This window comes from Sceloporus occidentalis, unplaced genomic scaffold (assembly GCF_023333645.1).
Source record: "Sceloporus occidentalis isolate IW3139 unplaced genomic scaffold, rSceOcc1.0.p SCAF_32, whole genome shotgun sequence".
Lineage (NCBI taxonomy): Eukaryota > Metazoa > Chordata > Lepidosauria > Squamata > Phrynosomatidae > Sceloporus > Sceloporus occidentalis.
Genome location: NW_028317012.1, coordinates 10,067,918 through 10,084,181, shown reverse-complemented (window position 1 = coordinate 10,084,181; position 16,264 = coordinate 10,067,918).

Sequence of the window (16,264 nt, the reverse complement as noted above, 5' to 3'; positions counted from 1 at the left end):
TTGGGGGTTCAAGTAAATGATCTCTCTCTTCTGCATCACGCCGTGTTCCTTGGTGCACAGGGACACTCGGTGAACTTGTGGCTGTATCTCTTGTCTCCATTCACTAAAAGATTAAATGATCAGTATGTTATGCAATATTTCAACTGACCAGACTCAACTGCAGTTAGGGGTATCCCCCGGAGGCAGAGGACACATGGGGCTATGTTTGAGTTTGGGAGGGGGGGGGCACTGGTGGATTCCTGGGGAGACTTATTACTTGCCTTCCCAGTCCATTCATGTCTAAGTAACCCTGTGCTTATTGGGGGCACAGGGCGAACGAGATGGCCCGTCTGGTCTGATTTTATAATCCTTGATACCGAACATACTTCATCTAACATACTATCCTTCAGAACCAACAGACTTCAGTAGAGTCTTCATCTTCCTATCCTTCTGTAAAACACATCGGAATAGATACAACACCTGTTAATCTCCGCGGCACAATATATTCCGAAAATAGTAAATAGAGAATCTTCCGTACCCTATGTCATTCCGATCGTGCTAATAGCAACAATACGTTTAACCCGTCACAGTTCATGTGTCCATGATCAGAGCTAGAATTACTGCTACCCAGGGTAAATGGCAAAGTGGCAAGTTTTCATGGGGTTAAATAATGTTAGGACATACAAATTAATAGGAGTAACATTCTTAATGCTATAGTTGCTTATATAGAAGATAAAACAGTATCTTTAACATAGGCGATGTACGTTTTGATCCTGCACTTTTTCTAGATCTCGTCCTCAACACTATTCCTTACATTTGGTCCATCATACACCGGGGGCTCCCACCTAGTTTTCCGTATGGGAGAAGAAGCCTAGTTCAGCCACTTAAGGGTTCACGAAAGAGAAAAAAGAGGGAAAAAAACAAAACAAAACAGGATAATCGGAGCTTTTCGTAATATAAGGGTTTGTATCATTTCATAGCAAACAATTAACATACCCTAAGTTGATACAAAATGAGACCTGGATGAAATACCACATGCACCGTTGGCTTGGATCTATGTTAAGGATGGAATTGTACAACTCCATCCTTCTAACAAGGGGCATGCATTCATCACGGACTTCAACTCAGCCAACCCAGTGCATGGAGTCACCCGCCCTGGTATTTAAGTCGCGAGAAATGCCTCTTTGTTGTGGTTATGGTGAGCCTTTAAAAATTTTAGAAATGCCGCTGATTTTAGGTTATGGTGAGCATTTCAATATTTTTTTTGTCGTTGTTAACTGTCATATTAAAAACTTCTATGGGTAATTTATTAAGTAACATGATTACTTTGCATTACCGTGATGTTTATGTCAGCTATTCTTGTAAAGTATTTGCTCAGCTGCACACAGTCAAGTCAAACGGGAGTTAATATATGCGTGGAATCGACCAATCACAGTCGAGTGGGCGGGGTTATCCGGCCAACGCAATAACAAAGGCACGAACGAAAAGCTATGCATGGCATCAACCAATCACAGTCGAGTGGGCGGGGTTATCTGGCTAACGCAATAACAAAGGCACGAACGAAAAGCTAAGTGCTGATACAGCTGCTGAAAACCTATTTTAACACAAAAACTGGAAATTGGAGAGAAATAGGTGAAGCCCAAATGCCACAAGTATCCCCCTGGAACATAGTTATATGTTGGTGCATTCTAAATAATCACCAGCAAATAATTGGGAGTGCAGAATGCAGAGGCTTACCACTTGGTCGTATTTATTTGCTAGAGCATTTTTATATGGGGGGGGGGGAAGCCCCCAAAAAACATTTCATATATGTATAAATATTTATTGGGGGTCTGTGTGACGTTTTTTAACCCATTCAGGAGCAAGAGATTTTCATACTCCAATGATGACAGTTGCTAAAGCATGATTTCATTTTTATACCTTTGATATAAGAATGACACTTCATGAGTCCTGAGGTGATTTGTCTATCAAGGGGCATTTGTGATCTAAAAGATCAGACAAATGTACTTAAATATTTGATACCCCCCAAAACCTTAATCTAGTACAAATGTCCTGCTGGAGCAAACAAAATATCTGTATAATTATAGTTATTTCAGTGCGTTAGATGGAGCTTTCCTCTTGCTAGCAGTTCATCTGGTAAATCGCAACAGAATATTTGCATTCAGCTGTATCTTCAGCTGACCAGAAAATAAATTCATTAGAGCCTCTATATTAGTTGTAGGCAGGAATCTAAAACAGAGTGCCTCTAGTGGCAACTACTTCTTTATTGTTAATGCCATCGTGTGAATGAAGGCATTTTTAACCTGACGTGTAAAGGTCACATGGTGCTGGCCGTCGTATGTAAAGTGCTGCCCAGTAGGGAATAGCATCTGTATGTTCTTCCACAAATGATATCAATTACTGCAGAGCCGTCACTGAATCCCACAGATGGTACATTTTGCTTGTTGCTCAGCATCGCGTAACATTTATGTGTCCAGTTAAAAATTGCAGGCGCAATGAGGGTCCACCGCCCAGCAGGTGCGGGTTCCATCTCTGATACATATCATCAGCGACGTCGTCCATTAAATGCGTTTCATGATGGTACTGTAAAAGTGAGTCAGTTCTTTGAATACGGAATATATTTTATTTTAATATATACTGACCATTGCTCTTATGAGTTTTGGCTGTTGCTGATCAGTGGATTAGAAATGGGCATCTGTGCAATAAAACTTTAGCCATCTCATCAGTGTTCCAATCAACTGCAATTGGTGGCTACTGACTGAGACGGTTGGGGGTTCAAGTAAATGATCTCTCTCTTCTGCATCACGCCGTGTTCCTTGGTGCACAGGGACACTCGGTGAACTTGTGGCTGTATCTCTTGTCTCCATTCACTAAAAGATTAAATGATCAGTATGTTATGCAATATTTCAACTGACCAGACTCAACTGCAGTTAGGGGTATCCCCCGGAGGCAGAGGACACATGGGGCTATGTTTGAGTTTGGGAGGGGGGGGGGCACTGGTGGATTCCTGGGGAGACTTATTACTTGCCTTCCCAGTCCATTCATGTCTAAGTAACCCTGTGCTTATTGGGGGCACAGGGCGAACGAGATGGCCCGTCTGGTCTGATTTTATAATCCTTGATACCGAACATACTTCATCTAACATACTATCCTTCAGAACCAACAGACTTCAGTAGAGTCTTCATCTTCCTATCCTTCTGTAAAACACATCGGAATAGATACAACACCTGTTAATCTCCGCGGCACAATATATTCCGAAAATAGTAAATAGAGAATCTTCCGTACCCTATGTCATTCCGATCGTGCTAATAGCAACAATACGTTTAACCCGTCACAGTTCATGTGTCCATGATCAGAGCTAGAATTACTGCTACCCAGGGTAAATGGCAAAGTGGCAAGTTTTCATGGGGTTAAATAATGTTAGGACATACAAATTAATAGGAGTAACATTCTTAATGCTATAGTTGCTTATATAGAAGATAAAACAGTATCTTTAACATAGGCGATGTACGTTTTGATCCTGCACTTTTTCTAGATCTCGTCCTCAACACTATTCCTTACATTTGGTCCATCATACACCGGGGGCTCCCACCTAGTTTTCCGTATGGGAGAAGAAGCCTAGTTCAGCCACTTAAGGGTTCACGAAAGAGAAAAAAGAGGGAAAAAAACAAAACAAAACAGGATAATCGGAGCTTTTCGTAATATAAGGGTTTGTATCATTTCATAGCAAACAATTAACATACCCTAAGTTGATACAAAATGAGACCTGGATGAAATACCACATGCACCGTTGGCTTGGATCTATGTTAAGGATGGAATTGTACAACTCCATCCTTCTAACAAGGGGCATGCATTCATCACGGACTTCAACTCAGCCAACCCAGTGCATGGAGTCACCCGCCCTGGTATTTAAGTCGCGAGAAATGCCTCTTTGTTGTGGTTATGGTGAGCCTTTAAAAATTTTAGAAATGCCGCTGATTTTAGGTTATGGTGAGCATTTCAATATTTTTTTTGTCGTTGTTAACTGTCATATTAAAAACTTCTATGGGTAATTTATTAAGTAACATGATTACTTTGCATTACCGTGATGTTTATGTCAGCTATTCTTGTAAAGTATTTGCTCAGCTGCACACAGTCAAGTCAAACGGGAGTTAATATATGCGTGGAATCGACCAATCACAGTCGAGTGGGCGGGGTTATCCGGCCAACGCAATAACAAAGGCACGAACGAAAAGCTATGCATGGCATCAACCAATCACAGTCGAGTGGGCGGGGTTATCTGGCTAACGCAATAACAAAGGCACGAACGAAAAGCTAAGTGCTGATACAGCTGCTGAAAACCTATTTTGACACAAAAACTGGAAATTGGAGAGAAATAGGTGAAGCCCAAATGCCACAAGTATCCCCCTGGAACATAGTTATATGTTGGTGCATTCTAAATAATCACCAGCAAATAATTGGGAGTGCAGAATGCAGAGGCTTACCACTTGGTCGTATTTATTTGCTAGAGCATTTTTATATGGGGGGGGGGAAAGCCCCAAAAAAACATTTCATATATGTATAAATATTTATTGGGGGTCTGTGTGACGTTTTTTAACCCATTCAGGAGCAAGAGATTTTCATACTCCAATGATGACAGTTGCTAAAGCATGATTTCATTTTTATACCTTTGATATAAGAATGACACTTCATGAGTCCTGAGGTGATTTGTCTATCAAGGGGCATTTGTGATCTAAAAGATCAGACAAATGTACTTAAATATTTGATACCTCCCAAAACCTTAATCTAGTACAAATGTCCTGCTGGAGCAAACAAAATATCTGTATAATTATAGTTATTTCAGTGCGTTAGATGGAGCTTTCCTCTTGCTAGCAGTTCATCTGGTAAATCGCTACAGAATATTTGCATTCAGCTGTATCTTCAGCTGACCAGAAAATAAATTCATTAGAGCCTCTATATTAGTTGTAGGCAGGAATCTAAAACAGAGTGCCTCTAGTGGCAACTACTTCTTTATTGTTAATGCCATCGTGTGAATGAAGGCATTTTTAACCTGACGTGTAAAGGTCACATGGTGCTGGCCGTCGTATGTAAAGTGCTGCCCAGTAGGGTATAGCATCTGTATGTTCTTCCACAAATGATATCAATTACTGCAGAGCCGTCACTGAATCCCACAGATGGTACATTTTGCTTGTTGCTCAGCATCGCGTAACATTTATGTGTCCAGTTAAAAATTGCAGGCGCAATGAGGGTCCACCGCCCAGCAGGTGCGGGTTCCATCTCTGATACATATCATCAGCGACGTCGTCCATTAAATGCGTTTCATGATGGTACTGTAAAAGTGAGTCAGTTCTTTGAATACGGAATATATTTTATTTTAATATATACTGACCATTGCTCTTATGAGTTTTGGCTGTTGCTGATCAGTGGATTAGAAATGGGCATCTGTGCAATAAAACTTTAGCCATCTCATCAGTGTTCCAATCAACAGCAATTGGTGGCTACTGACTGAGACGGTTGGGGGTTCAAGTAAATGATCTCTCTCTTCTGCATCACGCCGTGTTCCTTGATGCACAGGGACACTCGGTGAACTTGTGGCTGTATCTCTTGTCTCCATTCACTAAAAGATTAAATGATCAGTATGTTATGCAATATTTCAACTGACCAGACTCAACTGCAGTTAGGGGTATCCCCCGGAGGCAGAGGACACATGGGGCTATGTTTGAGTTTGGGAGGGGGGGGCACTGGTGGATTCCTGGGGAGACTTATTACTTGCCTTCCCAGTCCATTCATGTCTAAGTAACCCTGTGCTTATTGGGGGCACAGGGCGAACGAGATGGCCCGTCTGGTCTGATTTTATAATCCTTGATACCGAACATACTTCATCTAACATACTATCCTTCAGAACCAACAGACTTCAGTAGAGTCTTCATCTTCCTATCCTTCTGTAAAACACATCGGAATAGATACAACACCTGTTAATCTCCGCGGCACAATATATTCCGAAAATAGTAAATAGAGAATCTTCCGTACCCTATGTCATTCCGATCGTGCTAATAGCGACAATACGTTTAACCCGTCACAGTTCATGTGTCCATGATCAGAGCTAGAATTACTGCTACCCAGGGTAAATGGCAAAGTGGCAAGTTTTCATGGGGTTAAATAATGTTAGGACATACAAATTAATAGGAGTAACATTCTTAATGCTATAGTTGCTTATATAGAAGATAAAACAGTATCTTTAACATAGGCGATGTACGTTTTGATCCTGCACTTTTTCTAGATCTCCTCCTCAACACTATTCCTTACATTTGGTCCATCATACACCGGGGGCTCCCACCTAGTTTTCCGTATGGGAGAAGAAACCTAGTTCAGCCACTTAAGGGTTCACGAAAGAGAAAAAAGAGGGAAAAAAACAAAACAAAACAGGATAATCGGAGCTTTTCGTAATATAAGGATTTGTATCATTTCATAGCAAACAATTAACATACCCTAAGTTGATACAAAGTGAGACCTGGATGAGATACCACATGCACCGTTGGCTTGGATCTATGTTAAGGATGGAATTGTACAACTCCATCCTTCTAACAAGGGGCATGCATTCATCACGCACTTCAACTCAGCCAACCCAGTGCATAGAGTCACCCGCCCTGGTATTTAAGTCGCGAGAAATGCCTCTTTGTTGTGGTTATGGTGAGCCTTTAAAAATGTTAGAAATGCCGCTGATTTTAGGTTATGGTGAGCATTTCAATATTTTTTTGTCGTTGTTAACTGTCATATTAAAAACTTCTATGGGTAATTTATTAAGTAACATGATTACTTTGCATTACCGTGATGTTTATGTCAGCTATTCTTGTAAAGTATTTGCTCAGCTGCACACAGTCAAGTCAAACGGGAGTTAATATATGCGTGGAATCGACCAATCACAGTCGAGTGGGCGGGGTTATCCGGCCAACGCAATAACAAAGGCACGAACGAAAAGCTATGCATGGCATCAACCAATCACAGTCGAGTGGGCGGGGTTATCTGGCTAACGCAATAACAAAGGCACGAACGAAAAGCTAAGTGCTGATACAGCTGCTGAAAACCTATTTTGACACAAAAACTGGAAATTGGAGAGAAATAGGTGAAGCCCAAATGCCACAAGTATCCCCCTGGAACATAGTTATATGTTGGTGCATTCTAAATAATCACCAGCAAATAATTGGGAGTGCAGAATGCAGAGGCTTACCACTTGGTCGTATTTATTTGCTAGAGCATTTTTATATGGGGGGGGGGGAAAGCCCCAAAAAAACATTTCATATATGTATAAATATTTATTGGGGGTCTGTGTGACGTTTTTTAACCCATTCAGGAGCAAGAGATTTTCATACTCCAATGATGACAGTTGCTAAAGCATGATTTCATTTTTATACCTTTGATATAAGAATGACACTTCATGAGTCCTGAGGTGATTTGTCTATCAAGGGGCATTTGTGATCTAAAAGATCAGACAAATGTACTTAAATATTTGATACCCCCCAAAACCTTAATCTAGTACAAATGTCCTGCTGGAGCAAACAAAATATCTGTATAATTATAGTTATTTCAGTGCGTTAGATGGAGCTTTCCTCTTGCTAGCAGTTCATCTGGTAAATCGCTACAGAATATTTGCATTCAGCTGTATCTTCAGCTGACCAGAAAATAAATTCATTAGAGCCTCTATATTAGTTGTAGGCAGGAATCTAAAACAGAGTGCCTCTAGTGGCAACTACTTCTTTATTGTTAATGCCATCGTGTGAATGAAGGCATTTTTAACCTGACGTGTAAAGGTCACATGGTGCTGGCCGTCGTATGTAAAGTGCTGCCCAGTAGGGTATAGCATCTGTATGTTCTTCCACAAATGATATCAATTACTGCAGAGCCGTCACTGAATCCCACAGATGGTACATTTTGCTTGTTGCTCAGCATCGCGTAACATTTATGTGTCCAGTTAAAAATTGCAGGCGCAATGAGGGTCCACCGCCCAGCAGGTGCGGGTTCCATCTCTGATACATATCATCAGCGACGTCGTCCATTAAATGCGTTTCATTTGATGAGTTTTGGCTGTTGCTGATCAGTGGATTAGAAATGGGCATCTGTGCAATAAAACTTTAGCCATCTCATCAGTGTTCCAATCAACTGCAATTGGTGGCTACTGACTGAGACGGTTGGGGGTTCAAGTAAATGATCTCTCTCTTCTGCATCACGCCGTGTTCCTTGGTGCACAGGGACACTCGGTGAACTTGTGGCTGTATCTCTTGTCTCCATTCACTAAAAGATTAAATGATCAGTATGTTATGCAATATTTCAACTGACCAGACTCAACTGCAGTTAGGGGTATCCCCCGGAGGCAGAGGACACATGGGGCTATGTTTGAGTTTGGGAGGGGGGGGGCACTGGTGGATTCCTGGGGAGACTTATTACTTGCCTTCCCAGTCCATTCATGTCTAAGTAACCCTGTGCTTATTGGGGGCACAGGGCGAACGAGATGGCCCGTCTGGTCTGATTTTATAATCCTTGATACCGAACATACTTCATCTAACATACTATCCTTCAGAACCAACAGACTTCAGTAGAGTCTTCATCTTCCTATCCTTCTGTAAAACACATCGGAATAGATACAACACCTGTTAATCTCCGCGGCACAATATATTCCGAAAATAGTAAATAGAGAATCTTCCGTACCCTATGTCATTCCGATCGTGCTAATAGCAACAATACGTTTAACCCGTCACAGTTCATGTGTCCATGATCAGAGCTAGAATTACTGCTACCCAGGGTAAATGGCAAAGTGGCAAGTTTTCATGGGGTTAAATAATGTTAGGACGGGGTTATCCGGCCAACGCAATAACAAAGGCACGAACGAAAAGCTATGCATGGCATCAACCAATCACAGTCGAGTGGGCGGGGTTATCTGGCTAACGCAATAACAAAGGCACGAACGAAAAGCTAAGTGCTGATACAGCTGCTGAAAACCTATTTTGACACAAAAACTGGAAATTGGAGAGAAATAGGTGAAGCCCAAATGCCACAAGTATCCCCCTGGAACATAGTTATATGTTGGTGCATTCTAAATAATCACCAGCAAATAATTGGGAGTGCAGAATGCAGAGGCTTACCACTTGGTCGTATTTATTTGCTAGAGCATTTTTATATGGGGGGGGGGAAAGCCCCAAAAAAACATTTCATATATGTATAAATATTTATTGGGGGTCTGTGTGATGTTTTTTAACCCATTCAGGAGCAAGAGATTTTCATACTCCAATGATGACAGTTGCTAAAGCATGATTTCATTTTTATACCTTTGATATAAGAATGACACTTCATGAGTCCTGAGGTGATTTGTCTATCAAGGGGCATTTGTGATCTAAAAGATCAGACAAATGTACTTAAATATTTGATACCCCCCAAAACCTTAATCTAGTACAAATGTCCTGCTGGAGCAAACAAAATATCTGTATAATTATAGTTATTTCAGTGCGTTAGATGGAGCTTTCCTCTTGCTAGCAGTTCATCTGGTAAATCGCTACAGAATATTTGCATTCAGCTGTATCTTCAGCTGACCAGAAAATAAATTCATTAGAGCCTCTATATTAGTTGTAGGCAGGAATCTAAAACAGAGTGCCTCTAGTGGCAACTACTTCTTTATTGTTAATGCCATCGTGTGAATGAAGGCATTTTTAACCTGACGTGTAAAGGTCACATGGTGCTGGCCGTCGTATGTAAAGTGCTGCCCAGTAGGGTATAGCATCTGTATGTTCTTCCACAAATGATATCAATTACTGCAGAGCCGTCACTGAATCCCACAGATGGTACATTTTGCTTGTTGCTCAGCATCGCGTAACATTTATGTGTCCAGTTAAAAATTGCAGGCGCAATGAGGGTCCACCGCCCAGCAGGTGCGGGTTCCATCTCTGATACATATCATCAGCGACGTCGTCCATTAAATGCGTTTCATGATGGTACTGTAAAAGTGAGTCAGTTCTTTGAATACGGAATATATTTTATTTTAATATATACTGACCATTGCTCTTATGAGTTTTGGCTGTTGCTGATCAGTGGATTAGAAATGGGCATCTGTGCAATAAAACTTTAGCCATCTCATCAGTGTTCCAATCAACTGCAATTGGTGGCTACTGACTGAGACGGTTGGGGGTTCAAGTAAATGATCTCTCTCTTCTGCATCACGCCGTGTTCCTTGGTGCACAGGGACACTCGGTGAACTTGTGGCTGTATCTCTTGTCTCCATTCACTAAAAGATTAAATGATCAGTATGTTATGCAATATTTCAACTGACCAGACTCAACTGCAGTTAGGGGTATCCCCCGGAGGCAGAGGACACATGGGGCTATGTTTGAGTTTGGGAGGGGGGGGGCACTGGTGGATTCCTGGGGAGACTTATTACTTGCCTTCCCAGTCCATTCATGTCTAAGTAACCCTGTGCTTATTGGGGGCACAGGGCGAACGAGATGGCCCGTCTGGTCTGATTTTATAATCCTTGATACCGAACATACTTCATCTAACATACTATCCTTCAGAACCAACAGACTTCAGTAGAGTCTTCATCTTCCTATCCTTCTGTAAAACACATCGGAATAGATACAACACCTGTTAATCTCCGCGGCACAATATATTCCGAAAATAGTAAATAGAGAATCTTCCGTACCCTATGTCATTCCGATCGTGCTAATAGCAACAATACGTTTAACCCGTCACAGTTCATGTGTCCATGATCAGAGCTAGAATTACTGCTACCCAGGGTAAATGGCAAAGTGGCAAGTTTTCATGGGGTTAAATAATGTTAGGACATACAAATTAATAGGAGTAACATTCTTAATGCTATAGTTGCTTATATAGAAGATAAAACAGTATCTTTAACATAGGCGATGTACGTTTTGATCCTGCACTTTTTCTAGATCTCGTCCTCAACACTATTCCTTACATTTGGTCCATCATACACCGGGGGCTCCCACCTAGTTTTCCGTATGGGAGAAGAAACCTAGTTCAGCCACTTAAGGGTTCACGAAAGAGAAAAAAGAGGGAAAAAAACAAAACAAAACAGGATAATCGGAGCTTTTCGTAATATAAGGGTTTGTATCATTTCATAGCAAACAATTAACATACCCTAAGTTGATACAAAATGAGACCTGGATGAGATACCACATGCACCGTTGGCTTGGATCTATGTTAAGGATGGAATTGTACAACTCCATCCTTCTAACAAGGGGCATGCATTCATCACGCACTTCAACTCAGCCAACCCAGTGCATAGAGTCACCCACCCTGGTATTTAAGTCGCGAGAAATGCCTCTTTGTTGTGGTTATGGTGAGCCTTTAAAAATTTTAGAAATGCCGCTGATTTTAGGTTATGGTGAGCATTTCAATATTTTTTTGTCGTTGTTAACTGTCATATTAAAAACTTCTATGGGTAATTTATTAAGTAACATGATTACTTTGCATTACCGTGATGTTTATGTCAGCTATTCTTGTAAAGTATTTGCTCAGCTGCACACAGTCAAGTCAAACGGGAGTTAATATATGCGTGGAATCGACCAATCACAGTCGAGTGGGCGGGGTTATCCGGCCAACGCAATAACAAAGGCACGAACGAAAAGCTATGCATGGCATCAACCAATCACAGTCGAGTGGGCGGGGTTATCTGGCTAACGCAATAACAAAGGCACGAACGAAAAGCTAAGTGCTGATACAGCTGCTGAAAACCTATTTTGACACAAAAACTGGAAATTGGAGAGAAATAGGTGAAGCCCAAATGCCACAAGTATCCCCCTGGAACATAGTTATATGTTGGTGCATTCTAAATAATCACCAGCAAATAATTGGGAGTGCAGAATGCAGAGGCTTACCACTTGGTCGTATTTATTTGCTAGAGCATTTTTATATGGGGGGGGGGGAAGCCCCCAAAAAACATTTCATATATGTATAAATATTTATTGGGGGTCTGTGTGACGTTTTTTAACCCATTCAGGAGCAAGAGATTTTCATACTCCAATGATGACAGTTGCTAAAGCATGATTTCATTTTTATACCTTTGATATAAGAATGACACTTCATGAGTCCTGAGGTGATTTGTCTATCAAGGGGCATTTGTGATCTAAAAGATCAGACAAATGTACTTAAATATTTGATACCCCCCAAAACCTTAATCTAGTACAAATGTCCTGCTGGAGCAAACAAAATATCTGTATAATTATAGTTATTTCAGTGCGTTAGATGGAGCTTTCCTCTTGCTAGCAGTTCATCTGGTAAATCGCAACAGAATATTTGCATTCAGCTGTATCTTCAGCTGACCAGAAAATAAATTCATTAGAGCCTCTATATTAGTTGTAGGCAGGAATCTAAAACAGAGTGCCTCTAGTGGCAACTACTTCTTTATTGTTAATGCCATCGTGTGAATGAAGGCATTTTTAACCTGACGTGTAAAGGTCACATGGTGCTGGCCGTCGTATGTAAAGTGCTGCCCAGTAGGGAATAGCATCTGTATGTTCTTCCACAAATGATATCAATTACTGCAGAGCCGTCACTGAATCCCACAGATGGTACATTTTGCTTGTTGCTCAGCATCGCGTAACATTTATGTGTCCAGTTAAAAATTGCAGGCGCAATGAGGGTCCACCGCCCAGCAGGTGCGGGTTCCATCTCTGATACATATCATCAGCGACGTCGTCCATTAAATGCGTTTCATGATGGTACTGTAAAAGTGAGTCAGTTCTTTGAATACGGAATATATTTTATTTTAATATATACTGACCATTGCTCTTATGAGTTTTGGCTGTTGCTGATCAGTGGATTAGAAATGGGCATCTGTGCAATAAAACTTTAGCCATCTCATCAGTGTTCCAATCAACTGCAATTGGTGGCTACTGACTGAGACGGTTGGGGGTTCAAGTAAATGATCTCTCTCTTCTGCATCACGCCGTGTTCCTTGGTGCACAGGGACACTCGGTGAACTTGTGGCTGTATCTCTTGTCTCCATTCACTAAAAGATTAAATGATCAGTATGTTATGCAATATTTCAACTGACCAGACTCAACTGCAGTTAGGGGTATCCCCCGGAGGCAGAGGACACATGGGGCTATGTTTGAGTTTGGGAGGGGGGGGGCACTGGTGGATTCCTGGGGAGACTTATTACTTGCCTTCCCAGTCCATTCATGTCTAAGTAACCCTGTGCTTATTGGGGGCACAGGGCGAACGAGATGGCCCGTCTGGTCTGATTTTATAATCCTTGATACCGAACATACTTCATCTAACATACTATCCTTCAGAACCAACAGACTTCAGTAGAGTCTTCATCTTCCTATCCTTCTGTAAAACACATCGGAATAGATACAACACCTGTTAATCTCCGCGGCACAATATATTCCGAAAATAGTAAATAGAGAATCTTCCGTACCCTATGTCATTCCGATCGTGCTAATAGCAACAATACGTTTAACCCGTCACAGTTCATGTGTCCATGATCAGAGCTAGAATTACTGCTACCCAGGGTAAATGGCAAAGTGGCAAGTTTTCATGGGGTTAAATAATGTTAGGACATACAAATTAATAGGAGTAACATTCTTAATGCTATAGTTGCTTATATAGAAGATAAAACAGTATCTTTAACATAGGCGATGTACGTTTTGATCCTGCACTTTTTCTAGATCTCGTCCTCAACACTATTCCTTACATTTGGTCCATCATACACCGGGGGCTCCCACCTAGTTTTCCGTATGGGAGAAGAAGCCTAGTTCAGCCACTTAAGGGTTCACGAAAGAGAAAAAAGAGGGAAAAAAACAAAACAAAACAGGATAATCGGAGCTTTTCGTAATATAAGGGTTTGTATCATTTCATAGCAAACAATTAACATACCCTAAGTTGATACAAAATGAGACCTGGATGAAATACCACATGCACCGTTGGCTTGGATCTATGTTAAGGATGGAATTGTACAACTCCATCCTTCTAACAAGGGGCATGCATTCATCACGGACTTCAACTCAGCCAACCCAGTGCATGGAGTCACCCGCCCTGGTATTTAAGTCGCGAGAAATGCCTCTTTGTTGTGGTTATGGTGAGCCTTTAAAAATTTTAGAAATGCCGCTGATTTTAGGTTATGGTGAGCATTTCAATATTTTTTTTGTCGTTGTTAACTGTCATATTAAAAACTTCTATGGGTAATTTATTAAGTAACATGATTACTTTGCATTACCGTGATGTTTATGTCAGCTATTCTTGTAAAGTATTTGCTCAGCTGCACACAGTCAAGTCAAACGGGAGTTAATATATGCGTGGAATCGACCAATCACAGTCGAGTGGGCGGGGTTATCCGGCCAACGCAATAACAAAGGCACGAACGAAAAGCTATGCATGGCATCAACCAATCACAGTCGAGTGGGCGGGGTTATCTGGCTAACGCAATAACAAAGGCACGAACGAAAAGCTAAGTGCTGATACAGCTGCTGAAAACCTATTTTGACACAAAAACTGGAAATTGGAGAGAAATAGGTGAAGCCCAAATGCCACAAGTATCCCCCTGGAACATAGTTATATGTTGGTGCATTCTAAATAATCACCAGCAAATAATTGGGAGTGCAGAATGCAGAGGCTTACCACTTGGTCGTATTTATTTGCTAGAGCATTTTTATATGGGGGGGGGGGAAAGCCCCAAAAAAACATTTCATATATGTATAAATATTTATTGGGGGTCTGTGTGACGTTTTTTAACCCATTCAGGAGCAAGAGATTTTCATACTCCAATGATGACAGTTGCTAAAGCATGATTTCATTTTTATACCTTTGATATAAGAATGACACTTCATGAGTCCTGAGGTGATTTGTCTATCAAGGGGCATTTGTGATCTAAAAGATCAGACAAATGTACTTAAATATTTGATACCCCCCAAAACCTTAATCTAGTACAAATGTCCTGCTGGAGCAAACAAAATATCTGTATAATTATAGTTATTTCAGTGCGTTAGATGGAGCTTTCCTCTTGCTAGCAGTTCATCTGGTAAATCGCTACAGAATATTTGCATTCAGCTGTATCTTCAGCTGACCAGAAAATAAATTCATTAGAGCCTCTATATTAGTTGTAGGCAGGAATCTAAAACAGAGTGCCTCTAGTGGCAACTACTTCTTTATTGTTAATGCCATCGTGTGAATGAAGGCATTTTTAACCTGACGTGTAAAGGTCACATGGTGCTGGCCGTCGTATGTAAAGTGCTGCCCAGTAGGGTATAGCATCTGTATGTTCTTCCACAAATGATATCAATTACTGCAGAGCCGTCACTGAATCCCACAGATGGTACATTTTGCTTGTTGCTCAGCATCGCGTAACATTTATGTGTCCAGTTAAAAATTGCAGGCGCAATGAGGGTCCACCGCCCAGCAGGTGCGGGTTCCATCTCTGATACATATCATCAGCGACGTCGTCCATTAAATGCGTTTCATGATGGTACTGTAAAAGTGAGTCAGTTCTTTGAATACGGAATATATTTTATTTTAATATATACTGACCATTGCTCTTATGAGTTTTGGCTGTTGCTGATCAGTGGATTAGAAATGGGCATCTGTGCAATAAAACTTTAGCCATCTCATCAGTGTTCCAATCAACTGCAATTGGTGGCTACTGACTGAGACGGTTGGGGGTTCAAGTAAATGATCTCTCTCTTCTGCATCACGCCGTGTTCCTTGGTGCACAGGGACACTCGGTGAACTTGTGGCTGTATCTCTTGTCTCCATTCACTAAAAGATTAAATGATCAGTATGTTATGCAATATTTCAACTGACCAGACTCAACTGCAGTTAGGGGTATCCCCCGGAGGCAGAGGACACATGGGGCTATGTTTGAGTTTGGGAGGGGGGGGCACTGGTGGATTCCTGGGGAGACTTATTACTTGCCTTCCCAGTCCATTCATGTCTAAGTAACCCTGTGCTTATTGGGGGCACAGGGCGAACGAGATGGCCCGTCTGGTCTGATTTTATAATCCTTGATACCGAACATACTTCATCTAACATACTATCCTTCAGAACCAACAGACTTCAGTAGAGTCTTCATCTTCCTATCCTTCTGTAAAACACATCGGAATAGATACAACACCTGTTAATCTCCGCGGCACAATATATTCCGAAAATAGTAAATAGAGAATCTTCCGTACCCTATGTCATTCCGATCGTGCTAATAGCAACAATACGTTTAACCCGTCACAGTTCATGTGTCCATGATCAGAGCTAGAATTACTGCTACCCAGGGTAAATGGCAAAGTGG